This window comes from Saimiri boliviensis, chromosome 5, assembly GCF_048565385.1.
Source record: "Saimiri boliviensis isolate mSaiBol1 chromosome 5, mSaiBol1.pri, whole genome shotgun sequence".
NCBI lineage: Eukaryota > Metazoa > Chordata > Mammalia > Primates > Cebidae > Saimiri > Saimiri boliviensis.
This window is the reverse complement of record NC_133453.1, coordinates 79,877,856-79,902,340: the sequence shown is the minus strand read 5'-3', so window position 1 is coordinate 79,902,340 and position 24,485 is coordinate 79,877,856. Positions and strand designations below refer to the sequence as shown.

Here is a 24,485-nt window from a genome sequence, read left to right as displayed (position 1 = left end):
AAGTAGTTATTAGTTCCAGATTTTTCGGTTGATTCTTTAAATTTGCAAACAATAGTTTTATTTCTTCTTTCCCAATCTGCAGGCATTTTGTTTTTCTTGTCTTATTGAATTAAATAGGTACTTCAGTATGACATTGAATGGGAGTGGTAAAATGTTTCTGATCTTAGTAGGAAGATAAAGTCTCTCACCATTAAGTATTTTAGAAGTCGTTTCTCTGTTGATGTCCTTTATCAACTTAAGGGAATACCCTTCTATTCTCAGTCTGAAAAATATTTTTGTCAAAAATAGGTGTTGGACTTTGTCAAATTCTTTTTATGCATCTTCTGATGTGATCATATGATTTCTTTAGTCAGTTGATGTCATGAAATTCATCAGTTCCTCTTTGCTAAACCAACCTTGCATAATTGGAATAAATACCACTTGGTCATGGTATATAATTGTTTTTGTGTACTGTGGGATTTGATTTGCTAATATTTAGTTGAAAAAAATATTTTTTTGCAAATGAGTCTTGCTCTGTCACTTACCCTGGAATACAGTGGCAGAATCCTGATTCACTGCAACCTTGATCTCTTGGGTTCAAGAGATCCTCTCACCTAAGCCTCACGAGTATATAGAACCACAGGCATGTACCACTATGATCAGCTAAATATTATTTTTATTTTATTTATTTTTTTTTTAGAGACAGAGTCTCTCTCTGTTGTCCAGGATGGAGTGCAGTGGCACAATCTCGGCTCACTACAGCCTCTGCCTCCCTGGTTCAAGGGATTCTTGTGCTTCAACATCCTGAGTAGCTGGGACTACAGGGACATGCCACTGAGGCCTGGCTAATTTTTTGTATTTTAGGAGAGATGGGATTTTACCATGTTGCTCAGGCTGGTCTTGAACTCCTGAGCTCAGGCAATCCACCTGCCTTGGCCTCCCAAAGTGCTCTGATTACAGGTGTGAGCCACTGCACCCAGCTAAATTTTATTTGTATTGAAAAGATGGGGTCTCCCCATGTTGCCTGGGCTGGTCTTGAACTCATGGGATCAAGCAATCTTCCCACCTTGGCCTCCCAAAGTGCTGAGATTACAGGTATTAGCCATCATGGCTGGCCTTAGTTGAAGATTTTTGCATATATATTCATGAAAGATTTTGATCTGTACTTTCCTTTTCTTGTAATGTCTTTGTCTAGTTTGGTACTGGAATAATTCCAGCTTGACAGAATGTGTTAGGAAGCATTCCTTCTCTTCTATTTTCTGGAAGAGATTGTAGAGAATTTGTATAATTTCTTCCACAAATGTTTCTGTTCAGTTTCTTTATTCCTACTATTATTTTGTAATCTGGCTTCCTAGAATTTGCCTGTTTCAACACTACTCAGTAGTCAGCCAATGGTTGTGGCTCAATCAGCCTTAATTCTTGTGCTTAAAGACCTTGAGCCAATAAGATTTTTACCATTTGCCAATTATCTGTGTGTGGGTTACAGAACCTACTAAAAGTTTGAGCCAAATCTTTAGTCTCCTTTGTCTTTTTACTTTTTGCCAGATGCTCTTGGGTATTCTTTGAACATGTGTAGTTTGCTAGTTAGCAAGTGATGTTTGGAGAGCCCCTATATAAATACCTCATTTCTAGGTCTCCCAAGTGAGACTGCAACTTTTGGTTAACAAAACTGGGGTTTTCCCCATCACTTTAAGACTAATTTGACAATTTTAGCGGGCAATCACACAAATTTTTACTCTCCACTTCTGAGTATTCCTCTGACATCATATGTCATAGTATCCATAGCCAGTCAAAAGCTGGTAAAACTACCATTCTTGTCCACTAAGTTCCCTGGAGTAGAGGTATAGGAACAGCTCCAGACAGGAAGGCCACAGATTCTCACTATTCATACTCAAACTGCAACAGTTTTTCAAGATTTGTGTTTCTCAATGTGTTGTCTGCTTTGGGTTGATTTCCAGTGTACAGAAGTTGTTTTTGCCAAATTTATCCACTTTTATACTTATTTTTTTGTGGGAGGAATCATCAACTATTTCCAACGCTATAACTGGAAGTCTTCTATTCATTACAGTATCATAATTTCATGTATTACTTTTTCAGTAAGGTAAAATAAATATAACATTGGCCAGGTACAGTGGCTCACGCCTGTAATCCCAGCACTTTGAGAAACCAAGGCAGGCGAATCATGAGGTCAGGAGTTTGAGACCAGCATGGCCAAGATGGTGAAACCTTGTTTCTACTAAAAATAAAAAAAATTAGCTGGGTGCGGCAGTAGGTGCCTGTAATCCCAGCTACTCAGGAGGCTGAGGCAGGAGAATTGCTTGAACCCAGGAGGCAGAGGTTGCAGTGAGCCAAGATTGAGCCACTGCACTCTAGCCCCAGGGACAGTGTGAGACTCTGTCTCAAAATAAATAAATAAATAAATAAATAATAAATATAACATTAATTTATTATTTTAAACATTTTAAGTGTACAATTCAGTGACATTAAACATATTCATAATTTTGTGCAACCATCATCATTTTCCATTTCCACTTTTCCACCATGCCAAACAGAAACTCTATACTCATTAAACAGTAACTCCTCATTCCTTTCTCCCCATAGCATGTAGTAAGCTCTATTCTGCTTTGTCTCTATTAATTTGCCTCTACAAGGTAACATATATACCATAAATAAGTGAAATCATATATCTGTACTTTCATTTTTGGCTTATTTCACTTAGCATAATGTTTTGGAGAGTCAACCGTCTTGTACCATGAATTAGTACTTCATTCCTTTCTATGAATGAATAATATTCCACTATATAGATATGTAACATTTTGTTTATCCTTTCTTCATTTAATAGAATTTGAGTTGTTTCCATCTTTTGGCCATTATGATGCTGTCAAGAACATTAATCTGTGACTACTTCTGTGGACACATGTTTTCATTTCTCTTGAGCATATACCTAGTTGTAGAAGTGATTTAATGGTAACTTTATGTTTAACTTTTTAAGAAACTGCCCAACTGTGCAAAGCAACAACATGGTTTTCTCTCCCACAAGCAGTGTACAAGGGTTCCAATTACTCCACATACTCCCCCATATTTTTTTTTTTTTTTTTTGAGACGGAGTTTCGCTCTTGTTACCTAGGCTGGAGTGCAATGGTGCGATCTCGGCTCACCGCAACCTCCACCTCCTGGGTTCAAGCAATTCTCCTGCCTCAGCCTCCTGAGTAGCTAGGATTACAGGCACGTGCCACCATGCCCAGCTAATTTTTTGTATTTTTAGTAGAGACGGGGTTTCACCATGTTGACCAGGATGGTCTTGATCTCTCGACCTCGTGATCCGCCCGCCTCAACCTCCCAAAGTGCTGGGATTACAGGCTTGAGCCACCGCGCCCAGCCCTTTTTTTTTTTTTTTTTTTTTTTTCAGATGGAGTATCACCCTGTTGCCCAAGCTGGAGTGTAGTGGCATGACTCAGCTCACTGCAACCTCCACCTTCCATGTTCAAACAATTCTCCAGCCTCAGCCTCCTCAGCAGCTGGGATTATAGGCGTGGACCACCACGCCCAGCTAATTTTTGTACTTTTAGTAGACATGGGGATTTACCATGCTGGTCAGTCTGGTCTCAAATTCCTGACCTCAAGTGATCCACCTACCTCAGCCTCCCAAAGTGCTAGGATTACAGGCATAAGCCATCATGCCTGGCCACCAATATTTATTTTAAAAATAACATTATAGTATAATTGATATACAAAATACATACATGTAGAATGTACAATTTGATAAATTGTGACTTATGAATATTCTCGTGAAACAATACCATAATCAAGATAATGAATATATCCATCACTCCAAAATGTTTTTTCATCACTTTTGTAATCTTTTCTCCCTCCTTACTCCCCTTCTTCCCATCTCCAAGCAACTAACAATCTATTTTTGCCACTGGAGATTTGTCTATTTTGTTTATATAGCTTTATATAAATGAAATCATACAGTATGTATTCCTATTTTGTATGGGTCACTTCACTTAGAAAAATTACTTTGAACTTCAACCATATTGTAATGTGTGTGTGAATCGTTCACCTTTTTATATTGCTGAGTAGTATTCCATTGCATGGATACACTACAATTTTTTTTTTCTTCTCTTTGAGACAGAGTCTTGTACTGTCACCTGTGGGGAAGTACAGTGGCACAATCTCAGCTCACTGCAACCTCTGCCTCCTGGATTCCAGCGATTCTCCTGCCTCAGCCTCCTGAGTAGCTAGGATTATAGGTGCCTGCCACCATATCTGGCTAATTTTCATTTATATATATATATACATACACACACACAAACACACACACACACACACACACACACACATTTTGGAGACTGTTTTGCTCCTGTAATTTTCTTTTGTTGCTTTTTTTTTTTGAGATGTTTCACCTTGTTGCCCAGGCTGGAGTGCAATGGTGCAATCGTGGCTCACTGCAACCTCACCTCTTGGGTTCAAGTCATTCTTCTGCCTCAGCCTCCCTAGCAGCTGGAATTACAGGCACCCACTACCATTCCTGGCCATTTTTTTGTATTTTTAGTAGAGACAGGGTTTCACCATGTTGGGCAGCCTGTTCTTGAACTCCTGACCTCAGGTGATCTGCCCGCCTTGGCCTCCCAAAGTGCTGGGATTACAAGAGTGAGCCACTGTGCACAGCCTGTTGCTAACTTTTTTTTTTTTTTTTTTTGAGACAGAGTCTCACTCACTCTATTACCCAGGCTGGAGTGCAATGACGTGGTCTCAGCTCACTGCAGCCTCTCCCTCCCGGGTTCAAGCAATTTTCCTGCCTCAGCCTCCCAAGTAGCTGGGATTACAGGTGCTTGAACTGGGAGGTGGAGGATGTAGTAAGGTTAGATTGTGCCACTGCACTGCAGTCTGGGTGAGAGTGTGATCCTGTCTAAAAAAACAAACAAACTCTCCATTCCCTCACTAAATTATCTTGGCATCCTTGGTGAAAATCAGCTAATTATATATGTGTTCGTCGGGCCTATTTTAAGATTTGATTCTGTTCCATTGTTCCATGGGCATTTCAATTCATTAATAACAAATAGTTATGATTATAACTTGAAGTCTTAAAATCTTGATAGGTTCTCCAATTTTTATCATTTAAAAAATTGCATTGCCTATTACTGTTTGTTTTTGTGCATTTTCAAATTGATCAGCTTTTCATGTTCTCTCACAATGGTCTATGGAAATGTTTACTGAAATTATATCGGTTTTATTAATCAGTTTGATTAGAAACAACATGTCAATAATCTTGAGTGTTGTAATTCATGAACATGGTATATCTATTAAATTCAGTCACTTAAAAGTTCTCTCATCAGTGTTTTATAGTTTTCTGGGTAGAGATTGGAAATGTATTTTGTTATCTTTATTCCTAAGTATTATATTTTGATAAAACATTTTTTAAAATACCAATTGTTTGCTACTAGTATATAAAACATTCAACTCATTTTATCTTAACTTTATATTCTCTAATGTTGTTCATTCATTCATTTGTTCTAGTAGTTGCTTTTGCAGAGGGACATTTTTACTTTGCTCTTTAGGACCTTTATACACATTACTGTTATTATTTTGCCCTAATGCAATGTTTAGAGCATTTGGTACAATGTTAAATATAAGTGACAAAAGAGGTCATTCTTTCTATGTTTCTAATCTTTGTGGTAATATATTCCATCCTTCACTGTTATATATGATGTCAATTGGGGGTTTTCCAGTATATTCTCCTTTTCAGATTCAGAAGTTCCCTATTGTTCCTGGTTTACTTAGTTTATATCATGAATGCATGTTTAATTTTGTCAACTGCTTTCTCTTCTTTCTCAATCATTTAGGTAAGTACATGTTTATTTTGTTTTTCTTTTCAAATAATCATATATTGGTTTTGCCATTTTTCTCTCATTTGTTTTTTGGGTGGTGGATTTCTGTTCTTATCTTTATTCCTTCTTCCTTCTACTTAGTTTAGGTTCCATTTGCTTTTCCTAGTCTAGTTTTTTAAAATCTTAGGTCATTAATTTAAAAGTTTTGTTTTCTAATTTAAGAAACAAACGGGGCCGGATGCAGTGGCTCACGCCTGCAATCCCAGCACTTTGGGAGGCCGAGGAGGGTGGATCACGAGGTCAAGAGATTGAGACCATCTTGGCGAACATGGTGAAACCCCTTCTCTACTAAAAATGCAAAAAATTAGCCGGACGTGGTGGCACATACCTGTAATCCCAGCTACTTGGGATGCTGAGACAGGAGAATTGCTTGAACTCAGGAGGCGGAGGTTGTGGTGAGCTGAGAATGTGCCATTGCACTCCAGCCTGGGCAACAAGAGCGAAACTCCGTCTCAAAAAAAAAAAAAAGAAAAAGAAAAAGAAAAAAAAGAAACTGAAATGGCTCACACCTGTAATCCCTGCACTTTGGGAGGCCGAGGCAGGCCAATCACTTGAGGTCAGGAGTTTGAGACCAACCTGGCCAACATGGTGAAACCCTGTCTCTACTAAAAATACAAAAATCAGCCAGGTGTGGTGGTGCATGCCTGTGATGCTGGCTACTCGGGAGGCTGAGGCAGGATAATTGCTTGAACCTGGGAGGCACAGGTTGCAGTGAGCTGAGATCATGCCACATTACTCCCATCTGGGTGACAGAGCAAGAGAGTCTGTCTCAGAAAAACAAAGAAATTGAAGCTATGTTACCCTGTAAGCACTACTTTATCTACGTTCCTCAAATTATTCAAAATATTTGGTATTTTCCTATCTTATTGTTATCAATTTTTAATTCTGTGTAGTAAGAGAACAAACTGCATAATTTCATTCCTTTTCAATTTGTTTTATTGTCTATCACATGGTCTCTGTATGAGAATATACCATGTAAACATAAAAAATGTATTTGGCAGTTATTTAGGTATAGTATTCCAAATGTATCTATTAGATCAAAATAGTTCATAGTGTTGTGTAAATTTTCTATGTCTTTACAGATTTTTTTAGTTGTTCTATCAATAACTAAGAAGGGAGTATTAAAATCTTCTACTATGATCTCAATTTTTGCTTCATGCATGTTCTCAATTTTTGCTTCATACATGTTTAAGTTGCTGTTACACAGGCATTTGTATTATGTTTTCTTGAATTGTGCCTTTAATCATGAAATATCACTCTTGGCCAGGCGTGGTGGCTCATGCCTGTAATCCCAGCACTTTGGGAGCCTGAGGCGGGTAGATCACTTGAGGTCAGGAGTTCTAGACCAGCCTGGTCAACACAGTGAAATCTTGTCTCTACTAAAAATATAAAAATTAGCCACGTGTGGTGGCATGTGCCTGTAATCCCAGCTACTGAGAAGGCTGAGGTAGGAGAATCACTTGAACCAGAGAGGTGGAGGTTGCCGTGAGCAGAGATAAGGCCACTGCACTCCAGCCTGGAAGATAGAATCAGACACTGTTTCACAAAAAAAAAAAAAAAAAAAAAAAAAAAAAAGAGAGAAATATCACTCTTTCTCTCTGGTAATACTCTCAGTCTTAAAAGCGATTTCATCTGATATTAATATAGCTGTTTTTCTTTTTATGCTGTTTGCCTGGTATAGTTTTATCTATTCATTTACTTTTAACATGTTTGTAATTTTCAGCCTAGGGTATATCTCTTATAGGAAGTATAGTCTCTTCTTTGTTTTATATCTGCTCTAACAACCTGCCTTTAAATTTTAGTATCTGGATGTTTAATATTTAATGTAATCATTGTTATAACTGAATTTCATTTAATAATTTTATTACTTGGTTCTGTTATCTCTATTTGTTGTTGCAGTAGTTCCTGTTGTTCTTTCCTTTTTTTTTTTTTTTTTTTTTTTTTTTGAGATGGAGTCTTGCTCTATTGTCCAGGCTGAAGTGCACTGATGTAACCTGGACTCACTGCAACCTCTGCCTCCTGGGTTCAAGTGATTCTTCTGCCTCAGCCTCCTGAGTAGCTGGAATTACAGGCATGCACCACCATGCCTGGCTAAGTTTTGTATATTTACTAGAGATGGGGTTTCACCATGTTGGCCAGGCTGGTCTTGAACTCCTGACCTCAAGTGAACCCACTCACCTTGGCCTCCCAAAGTGCTGGAATATGAGCCACCATGCTCAGCTTCTTTCCTACTTTTTAGAAAGATAATTTAAATACTTTTTAGTACTGCATTTTAACAATTCTATTGGCTTATGAGATATACCTCTTTGCACTTTCTTTTTAGCAATTTCACTAATCTCTAGAGATGTATCACAATATATATCTCTAACCTTTCAGAGTTCAAGCAGAACACTATTATCTCTTCTCTTCATGTAAAATACATACGCCTTGCAAGCATTTAGGTCACTTTAATCACCTGTCCCCTTGCCACATACCATATATTGTTATAGTTTTATGTATTTTATAGTAGTTATAAAACCTTTATTGTAAATAAAAGTAATGTAAATATGTATTACATCTGCATATATTCAAAACTCTAAAACTCCAATGTTATAATTTTGTTTTATATATTTAAAGGTAGTTTTAAAGAACTTAAAAGGATAAAAATAGTATTTTATTTTTATCCAGATATTTACCATTTCTGATGTTCTTCATTTGCTCCTGAAGGTCCAAGTTTTCTGTTAATATCATTTCTTTTTCAACTGAAGAACTTCCATTATCATTTCTTGTAGTATAGGTCTGCTGGAGACAAATTTCTCTTAGTTTCCCATTTGTAAAATTGTCTTAATTTTGCCATCATTTCTGAAGGATACTTCCACTGGACACAGAATTCTGGACTGACTTGATTTATTGTTTCAGGTTTTAAGATGATGTTATACTGTCTTCTGGCCACTATGCTTTCTGATGAAAAATGTTGTCCTTCAAATTATTGTTCTTTTGTATGTAAAGCAAACTTTTCTCTGTCTGCTTTCATAATTATTTTCTTTATCTTAGGTTTCAGATTATAAGTGTGTCTAAGCCTGCTTTTCCAAGAATAGTACTCATGGTTCTAAACTGCACCTCAATATTCCTCATCCCTTGATTTTGTCATGTCAAACATATTGAACCTTTAAATCTGGCCCTCCCTTACTATCTACTATCTTCACTCATAAGCTGTCAAGGTTGATGTTCAGAACTGCGGTCTTACTGTTTAATGTTTTATAATTCAGTTGGGCCACTGGAGCTCCTTGCAATACTTTCGTTGTCTCAAAGAACCATTTCAAATTTTAAAAAAAATGTATGCAAGGGTGATACACATTAAGACAGAAAATAATTAGTAGCTATATAGGACATAAATAACTAATTTCTTCTAGAAGGTACTACCTCAAATACTTTTAAAAGTGAACCTAGAGAGGCAATGTTTTTAAATTGAGTTTAAATATAAATGTCTCAATTTTAAAAAGAAGAGAATATATCAGACACAACAGTTATTTATTGGGATGTTTTCACCAATTAGACAAAAATAATAATAATAATTGCCTGGTCCTGCTGAAGTTTTCGGAGGCGTGGTCAATGAATAGGAACTCTTTCTGCTCAGGGATACTCAGTATACTAGTCAAGTTAGCAGAAAAAGTTCATGTATTTTTAGCAAATAATCTGATACATTTATATAATGAAGAACAAACACTAGAGATGCTTATGCTAATGGCCTTTCAGATTTGGATAGCATGTTGTTTTTCCCTCTAATGGTCACTTCTCATGTATATATAATTTTTAATCATATCAACAAATTCCTTTATAAAATAACTAATCCTAACTGTATGCAATAATGTTCCACAACTCTTAGAATAGTTCTCTTGTGAGCTGTTCAAAAATACAACTGAAAATTCTTCACCTCATTTTCATCCCAGAAAACCTTTATTTCTTTTTTCTTTGTGTATATATTGTTATATTAGGCATTACTATTTGATTTTCCATATAAATATCATAAACTTTTGTATAAAGTTTATATTAGACATTACTATTTCATTTTTCATATAAACATCCTAAACTTTCGTATAAGATATAAGAATAGTTTTCTAGTTGCAATAAAACAATAATTTTGCTTTAGAATATAAGACTGCTCACAATCAGTTGAGACAATTAGGATTTATGGCACACATTTCAAAAATGTTGAAGAGGAAGTAGTGTTAACAACCATGAATGTACTTAAGGATTATATTGTAGCTGATTTATAGCAGTCGATCACATAAACACATAAGTTGTAATGTTTTAATTGTTAAATCCAAGGGATCTCACCCACATAAACAATGTTCAACAACTGCCACTATTGTCTTTTTCTTTCCCATAAATTCCCCAAGTTGGAAAGATAAACAGAAGAAAATAAAACTATACAATTTTCATTAAAATAGAAAGTAAACAACACTACATCTTATACAGAATCTTGGGACCTTAGAATCCTCACCGAAATCCAGTTGCCAGTAATGCTAACCAGAGTGAAGGTTTTTCCAGGTATAAACAGCATCTACTTTATTCTTTTGGAGAGAGGGAAGTGTTACGGCTTTCTGACTCCTCATCCTGTTGCTTCAGACTTTGGGCAGTGCTTGCCAGCTAACCTGGTGTAAACATATACACCTAGCATATTTCTGAGAGTTTACTGAGAGGCAAGTGAGTAATAGGCCAAGTCTCAAGCTTCCATGAGCATCTGTCCAAAATTAGGCCCAACACTTTCTTGAGGGTTGCCTCAAAACACCTGCAAAAACACTTGTATTTGAAGAGTTCTTACACTGAACACAAACTAAGGTCCATGGTCACAAATTCTTCTCTCCATAGTCCACTCCTCGGGCCTTGGTGAGTGATCATTTGGCCAACAACCATGAGGTGTATACTTTTGTATTTTTTGTACCTGGGGACTGACTCACATAGATGGGTAGGACTTTACTGAGCACATTGTACTTGCTCCTTTTGAGCCTCATCATGGATGTCAGGCTTTTCACAGATTCAACTGGTTCCATTTATCATAATCATGGTCTTCTTTTTTATATTCAAATTGTCAACATTTGGCCAATAAAAGCTCCTTGAATTTGGCATCTTTGTCAGCATTTCCAGACATGTGAAAAGGTATTCTTGCTTTCTCACAGCAAATAATATATTATAAACAAATATTATTTTCTTCTGCTACAAACACTTAAGCAGCTATTCTCCAAATAATCCTGGATTGTGTTAGCAGGCAATATTATTTGGAAAAGGCCAAAAAGCAATATACTTATACTCAGAGGGTCTCAGTTTCCTTTCTAACATAAGGCTTGTAAATGTAATAATATTTTAGCCCCTTAAGCTTATAAGCTATGCTTTAAAAAAAGATACTGCATTGAATGACATATAAGTTTTTCTACTAGTTAGTTTCCTTATCCAAAGTCTGGCTTAACCTAAAACATGCCACATAGGTTCACTGATCTTGTGAAATTAATCACAACTAATTGACAACATTAGAAGTTATAATTTCATGTGTCAAGTTACTACCTGTTTTCAGTCAGGAAAATGTGTTGCCAGACTCTCCAATAACTGAGGCAGAGGGGTCAGAAATATATATATATAAATCCTCTTCTACTTCAAAAATACACTTTCCCTTCCACCCAAAAAGTATGCTTCTCAGGTCTGGTGGAATTCTCATTTATATGGGCAATACAGTTTGCTGATAAGAAAAACAGTTTGCCATTTTACTGTGCCTGTTGCAGATGGTTAGTCCATCACTGTGTCCCATTGTGGTGTGGCCTCCATCCAAACGGTTTCCATTAGAATTGTCATTCCTAGTTCTTAGCCTCTCTCTAACACGTGATACCATATAAGTTAATTTATAGTTGCAGAAAACAAAAATGTCTGCAGCTATGCTATGTGAAAAGGATTTTTATTTATTTACAAAAATGTAAGTATCCATTATATAAATTTCCAAGGATTCAGAATAGTAGGAAAAGTCATAATAATAAACCCACATATATTCTTATACAGTTTAAGATATTATGAACATATGGGCATTCTTATTTCTTTTGTACCTGTGATGGTTAATACTGAGTGTCAAGTTGATTGGATTGAAGGATACAAAGTACTGATCCTGGATGTGTCTGTGAGGGTTGCCAAAGGACATTAACATTTGAGTCAGTGGGCTGAGAAAGGCAGACCCACCCTTAATCTGAGTGGTTACAATCTAATCAGCTGCCAGTATGGTTAGAATATAAGCAGGAAAAAAAATCTGCAAAGAGATACCGGCCTAGCCTCCCAACCTACAACTTTCTCCTGTGTTGGATGCTTCCTGCCCTCAAACGTCTGACTCCAAGTTCTTCAGTTTTGGAACTCAGACTGTCTCTCCTTGCTCCTCAGCCTGCAGATGGCCTGTTGTGGGACCTTGTGATTGTGTGAGGTAATATTTAATTAACTCAAATATATATATATTTGAGTTAATTATATATATATATATATTCATATATATATATATATATATATATATATATATATATATATATATTCCATTAGTTCTGTCCCTCTAGAGAACCCTGACTAATACCTCTAGTCATTTCTCTTACAGGATTACTTAGAAGCAAACTACATCCATCCATCCTGTCATTTCATGTGTAATTACCTCAGAATGTGTCTATAAAAGAAGAAACTTTAAAAAAAACTGCTATACCATTCTGACACCTAAAAATTCACGATCATTTTCTTTTTTCTTAACAGGGTCTCTCACATTCTGTCATCCAGGCTGGAGTGGAGTGGTATGATCATGGCTTAGCTCACTACAGGCGTGACCTCCCAAGTTCAAGCAATCCTCCCACCTCATCCTCCCAAATAGCTGGGACTACAGGTCTGTGTCATCACATCTGGCTAATTAAATTTTTTTTTTTTTGTAGAGATGGGGTTCCACTATGCTGCCTAAGCTGGTCTCAAGCTCCTGGAGTCAAGGTATCCTCCTACCTCCGCTTCTAAATTGCTGAGACTATAGGCATGACCCACCACACCAGGCCAGACATTTTCAGTAATATTCAGTCAGTATTCAAATTTACTTAATTGTCTCATCAAATTATTTTACAGCTTTCTTTTTGGGAATTACAAACAAAAAATGTATATGTATTGTATTTGGTTGCTATACTTTCAAGTATTTCTTTTTGGAGAAGGGTAGTTTTATTTAATCAACATATATATATTGAAGTATAATCAACAAAAGTACATAAACCATAAGCACACAGTTTTATAAAGCATTACAAAGTGGACAAGTGTTCCAGAAACAGAACATTACAAACACATCAGAAGCCCCTCTAATATACGCTTCTTAATCACTACTCCCTATCATTATTCACAAAAATAAGCACTATGAATTCTAACAATATTGAATAATTTAGAATTTTGTTGGTTTTTTGGTTTTGTTTTGTTTTTGAGATGGAGTTTTGCTCTTGTTACCCAGGCTGGAGTGCAATGGCACCATCTCAGCTCACCGCAACCTCCGCCTCCTGGGTTCAAGCAATTCTCCTGCCTCAGCCTCCTGCGTAGCTGGGATTACAGGCACACGCCACCATGCCCAGCTAATTTTTTTTGTATTTTAGTAGAGACGGGGTTTCACCATGTTGATCAGGATGGTCTCGATCTCTTGACCTCGTGATCCACCCGCCTCGGCCTTCCAAAGTACTGGGATTATAGGCTTGAGCCACCGCACCTGGCCATTTAGAATGTATTTAAATTTTACGTAAATGAAATTATATAGTACATATTAGTCTGCACTGAGTTTTATTGATTCAACATTATGTTAGTGAGATATATCCCTGCTGCTGCACCTAATAGCAATAGGATTTCATTCATTTTCTAAGACATGAAGTCCTACTATGTTGCCTAGTCTGGGCTCAAACTAGTAGAATAATGCTGCTATGATTCTTGTACATATCTTATTGGTGCACATATTCATGTATATGGGGTATATCTAGAAATGGAAATGAAAAGCGATATATGCATGCGCGTGTGTGCGCGCACGCGCGCGCACACACACACGAATGTTTTAGCAGTGACAAAGTGTCCAAAATGCCGTCATCTATTAGCAGTGTATGATGGAGTTGTTCCACTTGAATTACAACCAAACTTAAAGTTCAATAAGGGAGATTTTGTCTTTATTTTCCAAAAAAGAAATATGGGACTTTTATTTTCTAGTTGTCAGAACTGGTTATCAAAATATGCTGGTCTCATAAAATGAGTTGGCAAGTGTTCATTTATATTCTACTTTCTTAAAGACTTGGTGGAAGGTCATGCATGCTATTTCTTAATGTTTTAAATAATTAGCCAGTGGAACCTGAAGTCTTTATGTGGAAAGGTTTTTAACTATTGTTAATAAATATAGACATAGACTACTTCTTTTATTTGTATGTTGAATTTTTCCAGGAACTTTGCCATTTCACATAAATTTCCTAACATATTAGCATAGTTCAAAACATCCTCCTAAAGTCTGTTGGATATGTAATGATATCCCCTTCTTCATTTTGCATAAAGGCAATTTGTGTCTTCTTGTCTTTTCCTGACAATTATTGTTATCAATTTTAATGATATTTCCAAAGAATGAACTTGTAAGTTTTAGCTTTTTTCTAATATATGCTTATTTTCTATTTCATTAATTCTATTTTAACCTTTATTACCTTTTATTTTCCTTAACTTTATCTTTCTGATATTTTTCTAACATATTAAAAAATCAATTTTTAAATCATTTGGGGTGCTTTCTTCTTTTACTATATGCATGTAAGGATCTAAGTTTCATTCTGAGCATAGCTTTTAATGCATCCCATCAGTTTTATCTTATTTTTAGCATTATTTCAAAATTTTTTCCTTTTTTTTTGTTTTTGAGATGGAGTCTCACTCTGTCACCCAGGCTGGAGTACACTGGCACTATCTTGGCTCACTGCAACCTCCAACTCCTGGTTCAAACAATTCTCCCATTTCAGCCTCTTGGGTAGCTGGGATTACAGGCATGCACCACCATGCCCTGGTAATTTTTGTATTTTAGGAGAGATGGGGTTTCACCATGTTAGCCAGGCTGATCTTGAACTCCTGACCTCAAGTGATCCACCCACCTTAGCTTCCCAAAGTGCTAGGATTACAGATGTGAGCCACTGCACCCGGCCTCAAAATATTTTTCTAATTTACACTGTAGTTTATTCCTTGATCCAAGGGTAATGGAGAACTATCTGGCTTAACTTCCAAATGTACAGATGTTACCTTTCGTTAGACCTTTGCCACCCTATGTCCCATTTGGCTCTTAAGCTCTTTTCTGTATCTTCCATCCTCATTTCTCTCTGCACTTTGGTACAGATCTATTCCTCTGAACCATACAGATAAAATGGGCCAGATAAAATATAGAATGTTATGTAGTCTTCTGAACTTCACTATTTTAATTAACAAAATATCTTAAAAACCACTCCAGTAGTATATAGTGATATTCTTCATTCTTTTTTACAGGCTTGTGTTTCACAATTGTGTGGATGTACCATGTTTTAGTCAACCATTCCCTCTTGATAGATATTTGAATTGTTTCTAGTCTCTTTCTACTAGAAATAAGATTATAATAAATGATTATAATAAATAACTTTGTATATAATTCATACTGCATTTTTTTAAATTAAATTTTGGGACATAGCAATGAAACTGCTGCTTGAAAGGGTAAATGTATATGACACACAGCAAAATAATGCCAAATCCCTTTCCACAGTATGATACCACTTTGTAATCCTGTAAGTAGTGTATGACAATGCCTGATTCCTCACATCCTCACTGACAGTTGGAAATTCATGGGTTTGTGCCAATTTCATAAGTAAAAAAATTATATATTAGTGTACTCTCACCTCTTCTCATGAGTAACCTGAGCATGTATTCTGTTGTTTAAAAAAATTTTTTATGCCGGGTGTGGTGGCTCATGCCTGTAATCCCAGTACTTTGGGAGGCCGAGGCAGGCGGATCACGAGGTCAGGAGATTGAGACCATCCTGGCTAACACAGTGAAACCCCATTTCTACTAAAAATACAAAAAACAAGCCAGGTGTGGTGGCACGTGCCTGTAATCCTAGCTACTCAGGAGGCTAAAGCAGGAGAATCACTTGAACCCAGGAGGCAGACAGTGAGCAGAGATCCTGCCACTGTACTCCTGCCTGGATGACAGAGCAAAACTGTGTCTCAAAAAATATTTTTTGTATTAGATATCTGTTTAGAGTACAGATTTTTTTTCCATAAGGTTAATGTACATTTTGTCCTTTATTTTCAGCAACTCTTAACATATTACAGATAATAACCCTGTGTCTGGGACACACACTACAAATATTTTTTCTAGTTTGTTATCTGTCATTTTTAATTTGTTCATTGTGCATTTGTTATTTGAAACTTCATGTTTTGCTTTTCTATTTTTTATTTGTCTTTAAAACTCTTCATTTTTTTCATACAATAATTATAAGATACAATAGAATTTAAAAGTCCATTTAAATAGCAATAAAAAATAAAATATCTGGAATAAATTAAAAACAAACATGCAAAGTCATTCTGAGGAAAACTTTAAAACACTCCAAATAATAATAAAAGTAGATTTGAATAAACAAATATATCCTTTGTTTATCAATAGAAAGATTCATTATTACAAATTTTTTAATTATACTGAAATTTATAAAATTAGTGTGGTCTGCAACTGAACAAGTTGATACTAATATCCATATGACAGGTAAGTATGAAAGCCTAGCAGAAAAACCCTAATAAAGAAAAGGAAAGCTTAGATCCTCCAGTTATTTAAACATATTAGAAACCTAGAGAAGATCCAAGATGGCCGTTTAGGAGCAGCTCGGGATTGCAGCTCCCAGCGAAAGCGCAGAGGGTGAGTAGACACCGCATTTCCAGACGGATTTTTATTGCCCACAGACCAGGAGATTCCCAGGTGGAGGAACCCCACGGGTTGCCAGCCCGACTGTTTTGGCCGGCAAGGCCGTTTCAGTCCCCACGGCTGTTTTGGCCCACGCGGCTGCTTTGCGATGCCCCGGCACAGCACTTTTAGGTACAAAATACACTCGTCCCGGTGCCCGTTTGGCTGGCAATTGGAGCCCTGCAAAGGTGCAGTCGCCCATCCATCTGACTAAAGCGGAGTCTGAGGCAGGGAGCCAGGCCAGGAGATTCCCGGGCAAAAACAAAAAAAAGGCCCTGCAAAACTCAGTGCCGTTGTTTCAGCTGGCGCAGTGAGTTGCTGCAGGGGAAATCACATAGGCCCCAGCGTGTCTTCAACAGGCGACTGAAACACCTGGGAGAGAGTCGACCATTCAGTTGGGCCGTTTGGGTCCCCGTGGTGCAGCTGTGGCGCCCCAGAGAGCCAAAGGTTCTGAGGCAGGGAGCCAGGTGATCAGGCTCGGCTGGGCCCATCCCCACAGAAGAACAGCAATCAGAAACTCCTGGGACTGAGAGTTGCACAGCAAGCACAGCTGAACCCGACAATCCAGCTCAGTGGGGAAGGGGCACCCGCCATTGCTGAGGCAGCCTGCTGTTGCCGAGGCAACCCGCTGTTGCCAAGGTAACCTACCATTTCAGAGAGGGTCGGCCATTAAAGAGGCAGGCCACCAATGCTGAGACAGTTCTAACTACGCCCACATAAACAGGACTGCAGGGAAGTTCACAGGACAGCTGGGCAGAGCCCACAGCAGCTCAGCAAAGCCTCTGCAGGCAGACAGTGACTAGGCTGCCTCACTGCTGCGCAGGGCAGCCCTGAAAAAAAAAAAGGCAGCAGCACAACGGAAACTCATAAATAAAGCCCTAACTCCCTGGAACAGAGCACCTGGGAAAAAAAAGGGGGGTTTATGAGTTCTGCTGCAGCAGACCTAAACGTACCTGCCCAGCAGCCCTGAATGAAAAACGGAGCTCACAATTCAGCACTTGAGCTCAAGTAAAGGGCAGACTGTCTCCTCAAGCAGCTCCCTGACCCCCATATGACCAAAGAGTCAAATCATAAAGCAGAGATCAGACTGACATTTAGCAGGTATCCTTCTGGGACAAAGATAGCAGAAAAAGAAACCAGTAGCAACCCTTACTGTTCTGCAGCTGCTGCAGGTGATCTCCAGGCAAGCAGGGCCTGGAGTGGACCTCAGCAGCCCTACAGCAGAGGAGCCAGACTGTTAGAAGGAAAATTAAGACACAGAAATAACTTCATTATCAACAAACTGGACGTCCACTCAGAGACCCAATCCGAAAGTCAGAAAATACAAAGACGACAGGTGGATAAATCCACAAAGATGGGAAGATACCAGCGCAAAAAGGATAAAAACACCCGAAACCAGAACACCTCTCCTCCTACAAGTGTTCACAACTCCTCACCAGCAAGGGAACAAGACTGGATGGAGAATGAGTGTGATGAAATGATGGAATCAGACTTCAGAAGGTGGGTAATAAGGAACTTCCATGAGCTAAAAGAACATGTTCTAACCCAATGCAAAGAAACTAAGAACCTTGAAAATAGATTTGATGAAATACTAATGAGAATGGACAAATTAGAGAGGAATATAAGTGAATTGACAGAGCTGAAAAACACAACACAAGAACTTCACGAAGCATGCACAAGTTTCAACAGCCAAATTGACCAAGCAGAAGAAAGGATATCAGAGGCTGAAGATCAACTCAGTGAAATAAAACGAGAAGGCAAGATTAGAGAAAAAGAAGTTAAAAAGAAATGAACAAAGTCTCCAAGAAATGTGGGACTATGTGAAAAGACCTAATCTACGTTTGATAGGTGTACCTAAATGTGACAAAGAGAATGAATCCAAGCTGGAAAATACTCTTCAGGATATTATCCAGGAAAACTTCCCCACCTAGCAAGGCAGGCCAATATTTAAGTCCAGGAAATACAGAGAACACCACAAAGATATTCCTCAAGAAGAGCAACCCCAAGGCACATAATCGTCAGATTCACCAGGGTTGAAATGAAGGAGAAAATGCTAAGGGCAGCCAGAGAGAAAGGTCAGGTTACACACAAAGGGAAGCCCATCAGACTCACAGCAGATCTCTCAGCAGAAACCCTACAAGCTAGAAGAGAGTGGGGGCCAATATTCAACATCCTTAAAGAAAAGAACTTTCAACCCAGAATTACAGGTATTGATCGACTTACTACCTATGCAACTTATGACCATTCGACTTTATGACCGCAATTGCTAGCCACGACTGCTCCACGTCTGACAGCACAAACGTTGTCCATCTGGGTGTATGACAGTGTGGACCAGCTTCCGGTAGCACTACCATCTCCACGTGCACTATTTCAACTGTTATCCCAGACTTGGTACAGCAGTTTGTGTTTTGTGTCTTGGATATTTTTCATCAAACCCTTCCCAAGATGTCTACCAAGAGGAATTGCCAATAAAATGTTTCATACATGTTTATATATTTTGATATGTTTTGCAATTGGGAAAATATTTCCTATGGTATTTTTTACACCTGTATTTTGTATTTTTGTATGCACCTGTATTTTGTAATTTTGTTTGTTTTGCAAATATTAAACCAGTTGTACTGTTAATGCAGTGTTTCACTTAAACCTGACGAATGTAAAAATAAGAAATAAAATGGTGTAGAGATGATACAAATAGCATAAAATTAACAAAGAAAATTATGATATATAATAATGAAAGAAAATTATGATAAAATATGACTTAAAGATTTTTATAACATCATTTCACAGTACTGTACATATAGCCTACTCAACTTACGACCAAATCGTGTTACGACCGGTCTGTCGGAACCAATCGTGGTCGTAAGTCGAGCACTAGCTGTACATATCCAGCCAAACTAAGCTTCATAAGTGAAGGAAAAATAAAATCCTCTGCGAACAAGCAAATACTCAGAGATTTCATCACCACCAAGCCTGCTTCACAGGAGCTCCTGAAAGAGGCTCTACATATAGAAAAGAACAACCAGTACTAGCCACTCCAAAAATAAACCAAATGGTAAAAAGCATCAATACAATGAAGAATCTATATCAACTAAAGGGCAAAACAGCTAGCTAGCATCAAAATGGCAGTATCAAATTCACATATAACGATATTAACCCTAAATATAAATGGACTAAATGCCCCAATCAAAAGACACAGACTGGAAAATTGGATAAAAAGCCAAAACCCATCAGTGTGCTGTATCCAGGAAACCCATCTCACATGCAAGGATACACAAAGGCTCAAAAAGGGATGGAGGAAGATTTACAAAGCAAATGGAGAGCAAAAAAAAGCAGGAGTTGCAATTCTCATCTCTGATAAAATAGACTTTAAAGCAACAAAGATCAAAAGAGACAAAGAAGGACACTACATAATGGTAAAAGGATCAATGCAACAAGAAGAGCTAACGATCCTAAACATGTATGCACCTAATACAGGGGCACCCAGATACATAAGGCAAGTTCTTAATGACTTACAAAGAGACTTAGACTCCCACACAATAATAGTGGGAGACTTTAACACCCCATTGTCAATATTAGGCAGATCAACCAGACAGAAAATTAACAAGGATATCCAGGACATGAACTCAGTCCTGGAACGAGCAAACCTAATAAACATTTACAGAACTCTCCACCACAAATCCACAGAATACACATTCTTCTCCACACCACATCACACCTACTCTAAAATTGACCACATAATTGGAAACAAATCACGCCTCAGCAAATGCAAAAGAACGGAAATCATAACAAACAATCTCTCAGACCACAGTGCAATCAAGTTAGAACTCAGAATGCAGAAACTAACTCAGAACCACACAGCCTCATGGAAGCTGAACAACTTGCTCTTGAATGTTGACTGGATAAACAACGAAATGAAGGCAGAAATAATTTGAAACCAATGAGAATGAAGACACAACATACCAGCATCTCTGGGACACATTTAAAAGGGTCTCTAGAGGAAAATATATAGCAATGAGTGCCCGCATGAGAAGAAAGGAGAGATCTAAAATTGACACACTATCATCAAAATTGAAAGAGTTAGAGGAGCAAGATCAAAAAAAACTCAAAACCTAGCAGAAGACAGGAAATAACTAAGATCAGAGCAGAACTAAAAGAGATAGAGACACAAAAAACTTTACGAAAAAATCAATAAATTCAGGAGCTGGTTTTTCGAAAAGATCAACAAAATAGACCACTAGTCACATTAATAAAAAAGAAAAGAGAGAATAACCAAATTGATGCAATAAAAAATGAATGATAAAGGGGAGATCACCACAGATTCCACAGAAATTCAAACCATCATCAGAGATTATTAGAAACAACTCTATATACATAAACTAGTAAACCTCAAAGAAATGGATAAATTCCTGGACACTTGCCTCCTCCCAAGCCTGAACCAGGAAGAAGTCAACACTCTGAAAAGACCAATACAGCTAGTGCTCAACTTACGACCGCAGTCGGGACCGCGGAACGGTGGTAACATGATTGGGTCATAAGTTGAGTAGGCTATATGTACAGTTGAAATGGTGCACGCCGAGATGGTAGTGCTGCCAGAGGCTGGTCCGCACTGTCATACACCCAGCTGGGCAATGTTTGCACTGCAAGACGTGGAGCAGTCGTGGCTAGCGATTGTGGTCATAAAGTCGAATGGCCGTTAAGTTGTATAGGTCGTAAGTCGATCAATACCTGTAACAAGGTCTGAAGTTGAGGCAGAAATTAAGAGCCTACCACCCAAAAAAAGACCAGGTCCATATGGGTTCACAGCTGAATTCTACCAGACATACAAAGAGGAGCTGGTACCATTCCTTCTGAAACTATTCCAAATAATCCAAAAAGAGGGAATCCTTCCCAAATCATTTTATGAGACCAACATCATCCTGACACCAAAACCCAGCAGAGACTCAACAAGAAAAGAAAACTTCAGGCCAATATCTATGATGAACATAGATGCAAAAATCTTCAATAAAATACTGGCAAGCCGATTGCAACAGCACATCAAAAAGCTTATCCACCATGATCAAGTAGGATTCATCCCAGGGATGCAAGGCTGATTCAACATACGCAAGTCTATAAACGTAATTCACCACATAAACAGAACCAAAGACAAAAACCACATGATTATGTCAACTGATGCAGAGAAGGCCTCTGACAAAATTCAACAGCCCTTTATGCTAAAAACCCTCAATAAACTAGGTATTGATGGAACATATCTCAAAATAATAAAAGCTATTTATGACAAACCAAGCACCAATATAATACTTAATGGGCAAAAACTGGAAGCATTCCCTTTGAAATCTGGCACTAGCCAAGGATGCCCTCTCTCCCCACTCCTATTCAATATAGTACTGGCAGTTCTAGCCAGAGCAATCAGTCAAGAAAAAGAAATAAAGGGTATTTAAATAGGAAAGGAGGAAGTCAAATTGTCTCTATTTGCAGATGACATGATTGTGTATCTAGAAGACCCCATCGTCTCAGCCCAGAGTCTCCTGAAACTGATAAGCAGCTTCAGCAAAGTCTCAGGATACAAAATCAATGTGCAAAAATCATAAGCATTCCTATACACCAATAACAGACTTAAAGAGAGCCAAATCAAGAACTAACTGCCATTCACAATTGCTACAAAGAGAATAAAGTACCTAGGAACACAGCTAACAAGGAACGTGGAGTAACTCTTCAAGGAGAACTACAAACCACTGCTCAACGAAATAAGAGACGACAAAAACAGATGGAGAAACATTCCATGTTCATGGTTAGGAATAATCAGTATCATGAAAATGGCCATATTGCCCAAAGCAATTTACAGATTTAATACTATCCTCATCAAGCTACCAATGATCTTCTTCACAGAACTGGAAAAAAACACCTTAAACTTCATATGGAACCAAAAGAGAGCCCGCATAGCCAAGTCAATTCTAAGCAAAAAGAACAATGCCGGAGCCATCACATTACCAGACTTCAAACTATACTACAAGGCTACAGTAATCGAAACAGCATTATACTGGTACCAAAACAGAGATATAGACCAGTGGAACAGAACAGAGGACTGGGAGGCAACACAACATATCTACAACCATCTGATCTTTGACAAACCCAACAAAAACAAGCAACGGGGAAAGGATTCCCTGTTTAATAAATGGTGTTGGGAAAACTGGCTGGCCGTGTGCAGAAAGCAGAAACTGAACCCCTTCCTGACACGTTACACTAAAATTAACTCCAGATGGATTAAAGACTTAAACATAAGACCTAACACCATAAAAACCCTAAAAGAAAACCTAGGCAAAACCATTCAGGACACAGGCGTAGGCAAGGCCTGCATGACCAAAACACCAAAAGCATTGGCAACAAAAGCCAAAATAGACAAATGGGACCTAATCAAACTCCACAGCTTCTTCACAGCAAAAGAAACAGTCATTAGAGTGAATCAGCAACCAACAGAATGGGAAAAAATTTTTGCAGTTTACCCATCTGACAAACGGCTGATATCCAGAATTTACAAAGAACTAAAATAGGTTTACAAGAAAAAGCAAACAAGCCCATTCGAAAGTGGGCAAAGGATATGAACTGATACTTTAAAAAAGAAGACATACAGGAGGCCAACAAACATATGAAAAAATGCTCATCATCACTGGTCATCAGAGAAATGCAAATCAAAACTACATTGAGATACCATCTCAGGCCAGTCTGAATGGCAATCATTAAAAAATCCAGAGACTACAGATGCTGGAGAGGATGTGGAGAAACAGGAACACTTTTACACTGTTGGTGGGAGTGTAAATTAGTTCAGCCATTGTGGAAGACAGTGTGGTGATTCCTCAAGGACCTAGAAATAGAAATTCCATTTGACCCAGCAATCCCATTACTGGGTATATATCCACAGGATTATAAATCGTTCTATTATAAGGACACATGCATACGAATGTTCCCTGCAGCACTGTCTACAATAGCAAAGACCTGGAACCAACCCAAATGCCCATCAATGATACCCTGGACAGGGAAAATGTGGCACATATACACCATGGAATACTATGCAGCCATCAAAAATGATGAGTTCATGTCCTTTGTAGGGACATGAATGAACCTGGAAGCCATCATTCTCAGCAAACTGACACAAGAGCAGAAAATCAAACACTGCATGTTCTCACTCATAGACGGGTGTTGAACAATGAGAACACATGGATAGAGGGAGGGGAGCACTACACACTGGGGTCTGTTGGGAGTAAATAGGGGAGGGACAGTGGGGGGTGGGGAGTTGGGGAGAGTTAGCATGGGGAGAAATGCCAGATATAGGTGATGGGAAGAAGGCAGCAAATCACACTGCCATGAGTGTATCTATGCAACAATCTTGCATGTTCTTCACATGTACCCCAAAACCTAAAATGAAAAAAAAAAAAAGAAAGAAATCTACGATAACTAAACTAGTATAGTATCAACACATGAATAGACAGAAGACCAGTGAGGAAGAATAAAGATTCTAAAAACTTACAAGTATAGATTTAGAAATTTAGTATGCAATAAAGAGTTTATCTCAGAGGACTAGAGGAAAAATGGACTTTTTAATAAATAATGTTGAGATAACTAGATAGCTATTTGGAAAATGATATATGTGGATTCATTTTGCACACCATATGTATG

At 38.0% G+C, this 24,485-nt stretch overlaps 1 protein-coding gene across 25 annotated transcripts in view; it reads right to left on the bottom strand.

The window, feature by feature from the left end:
- Positions 1 to 24,485, bottom strand: part of BAZ2B (bromodomain adjacent to zinc finger domain 2B) — a 423,693-nt gene that overhangs the window by 366,855 nt on the left and 32,353 nt on the right. For 24 of the 25 annotated variants that reach the window (XM_074399607.1, XM_074399604.1, XM_074399606.1 and 21 more), the window contains exon 3: positions 8,546 to 8,648. The gene's annotated coding sequence lies outside the window, so the exon portion shown is untranslated. Of the gene's footprint in view, positions 1 to 8,545; positions 8,652 to 24,485 lie in introns of all 25 variants that reach the window. The other variant, XM_074399602.1, reaches the window with a different exon arrangement.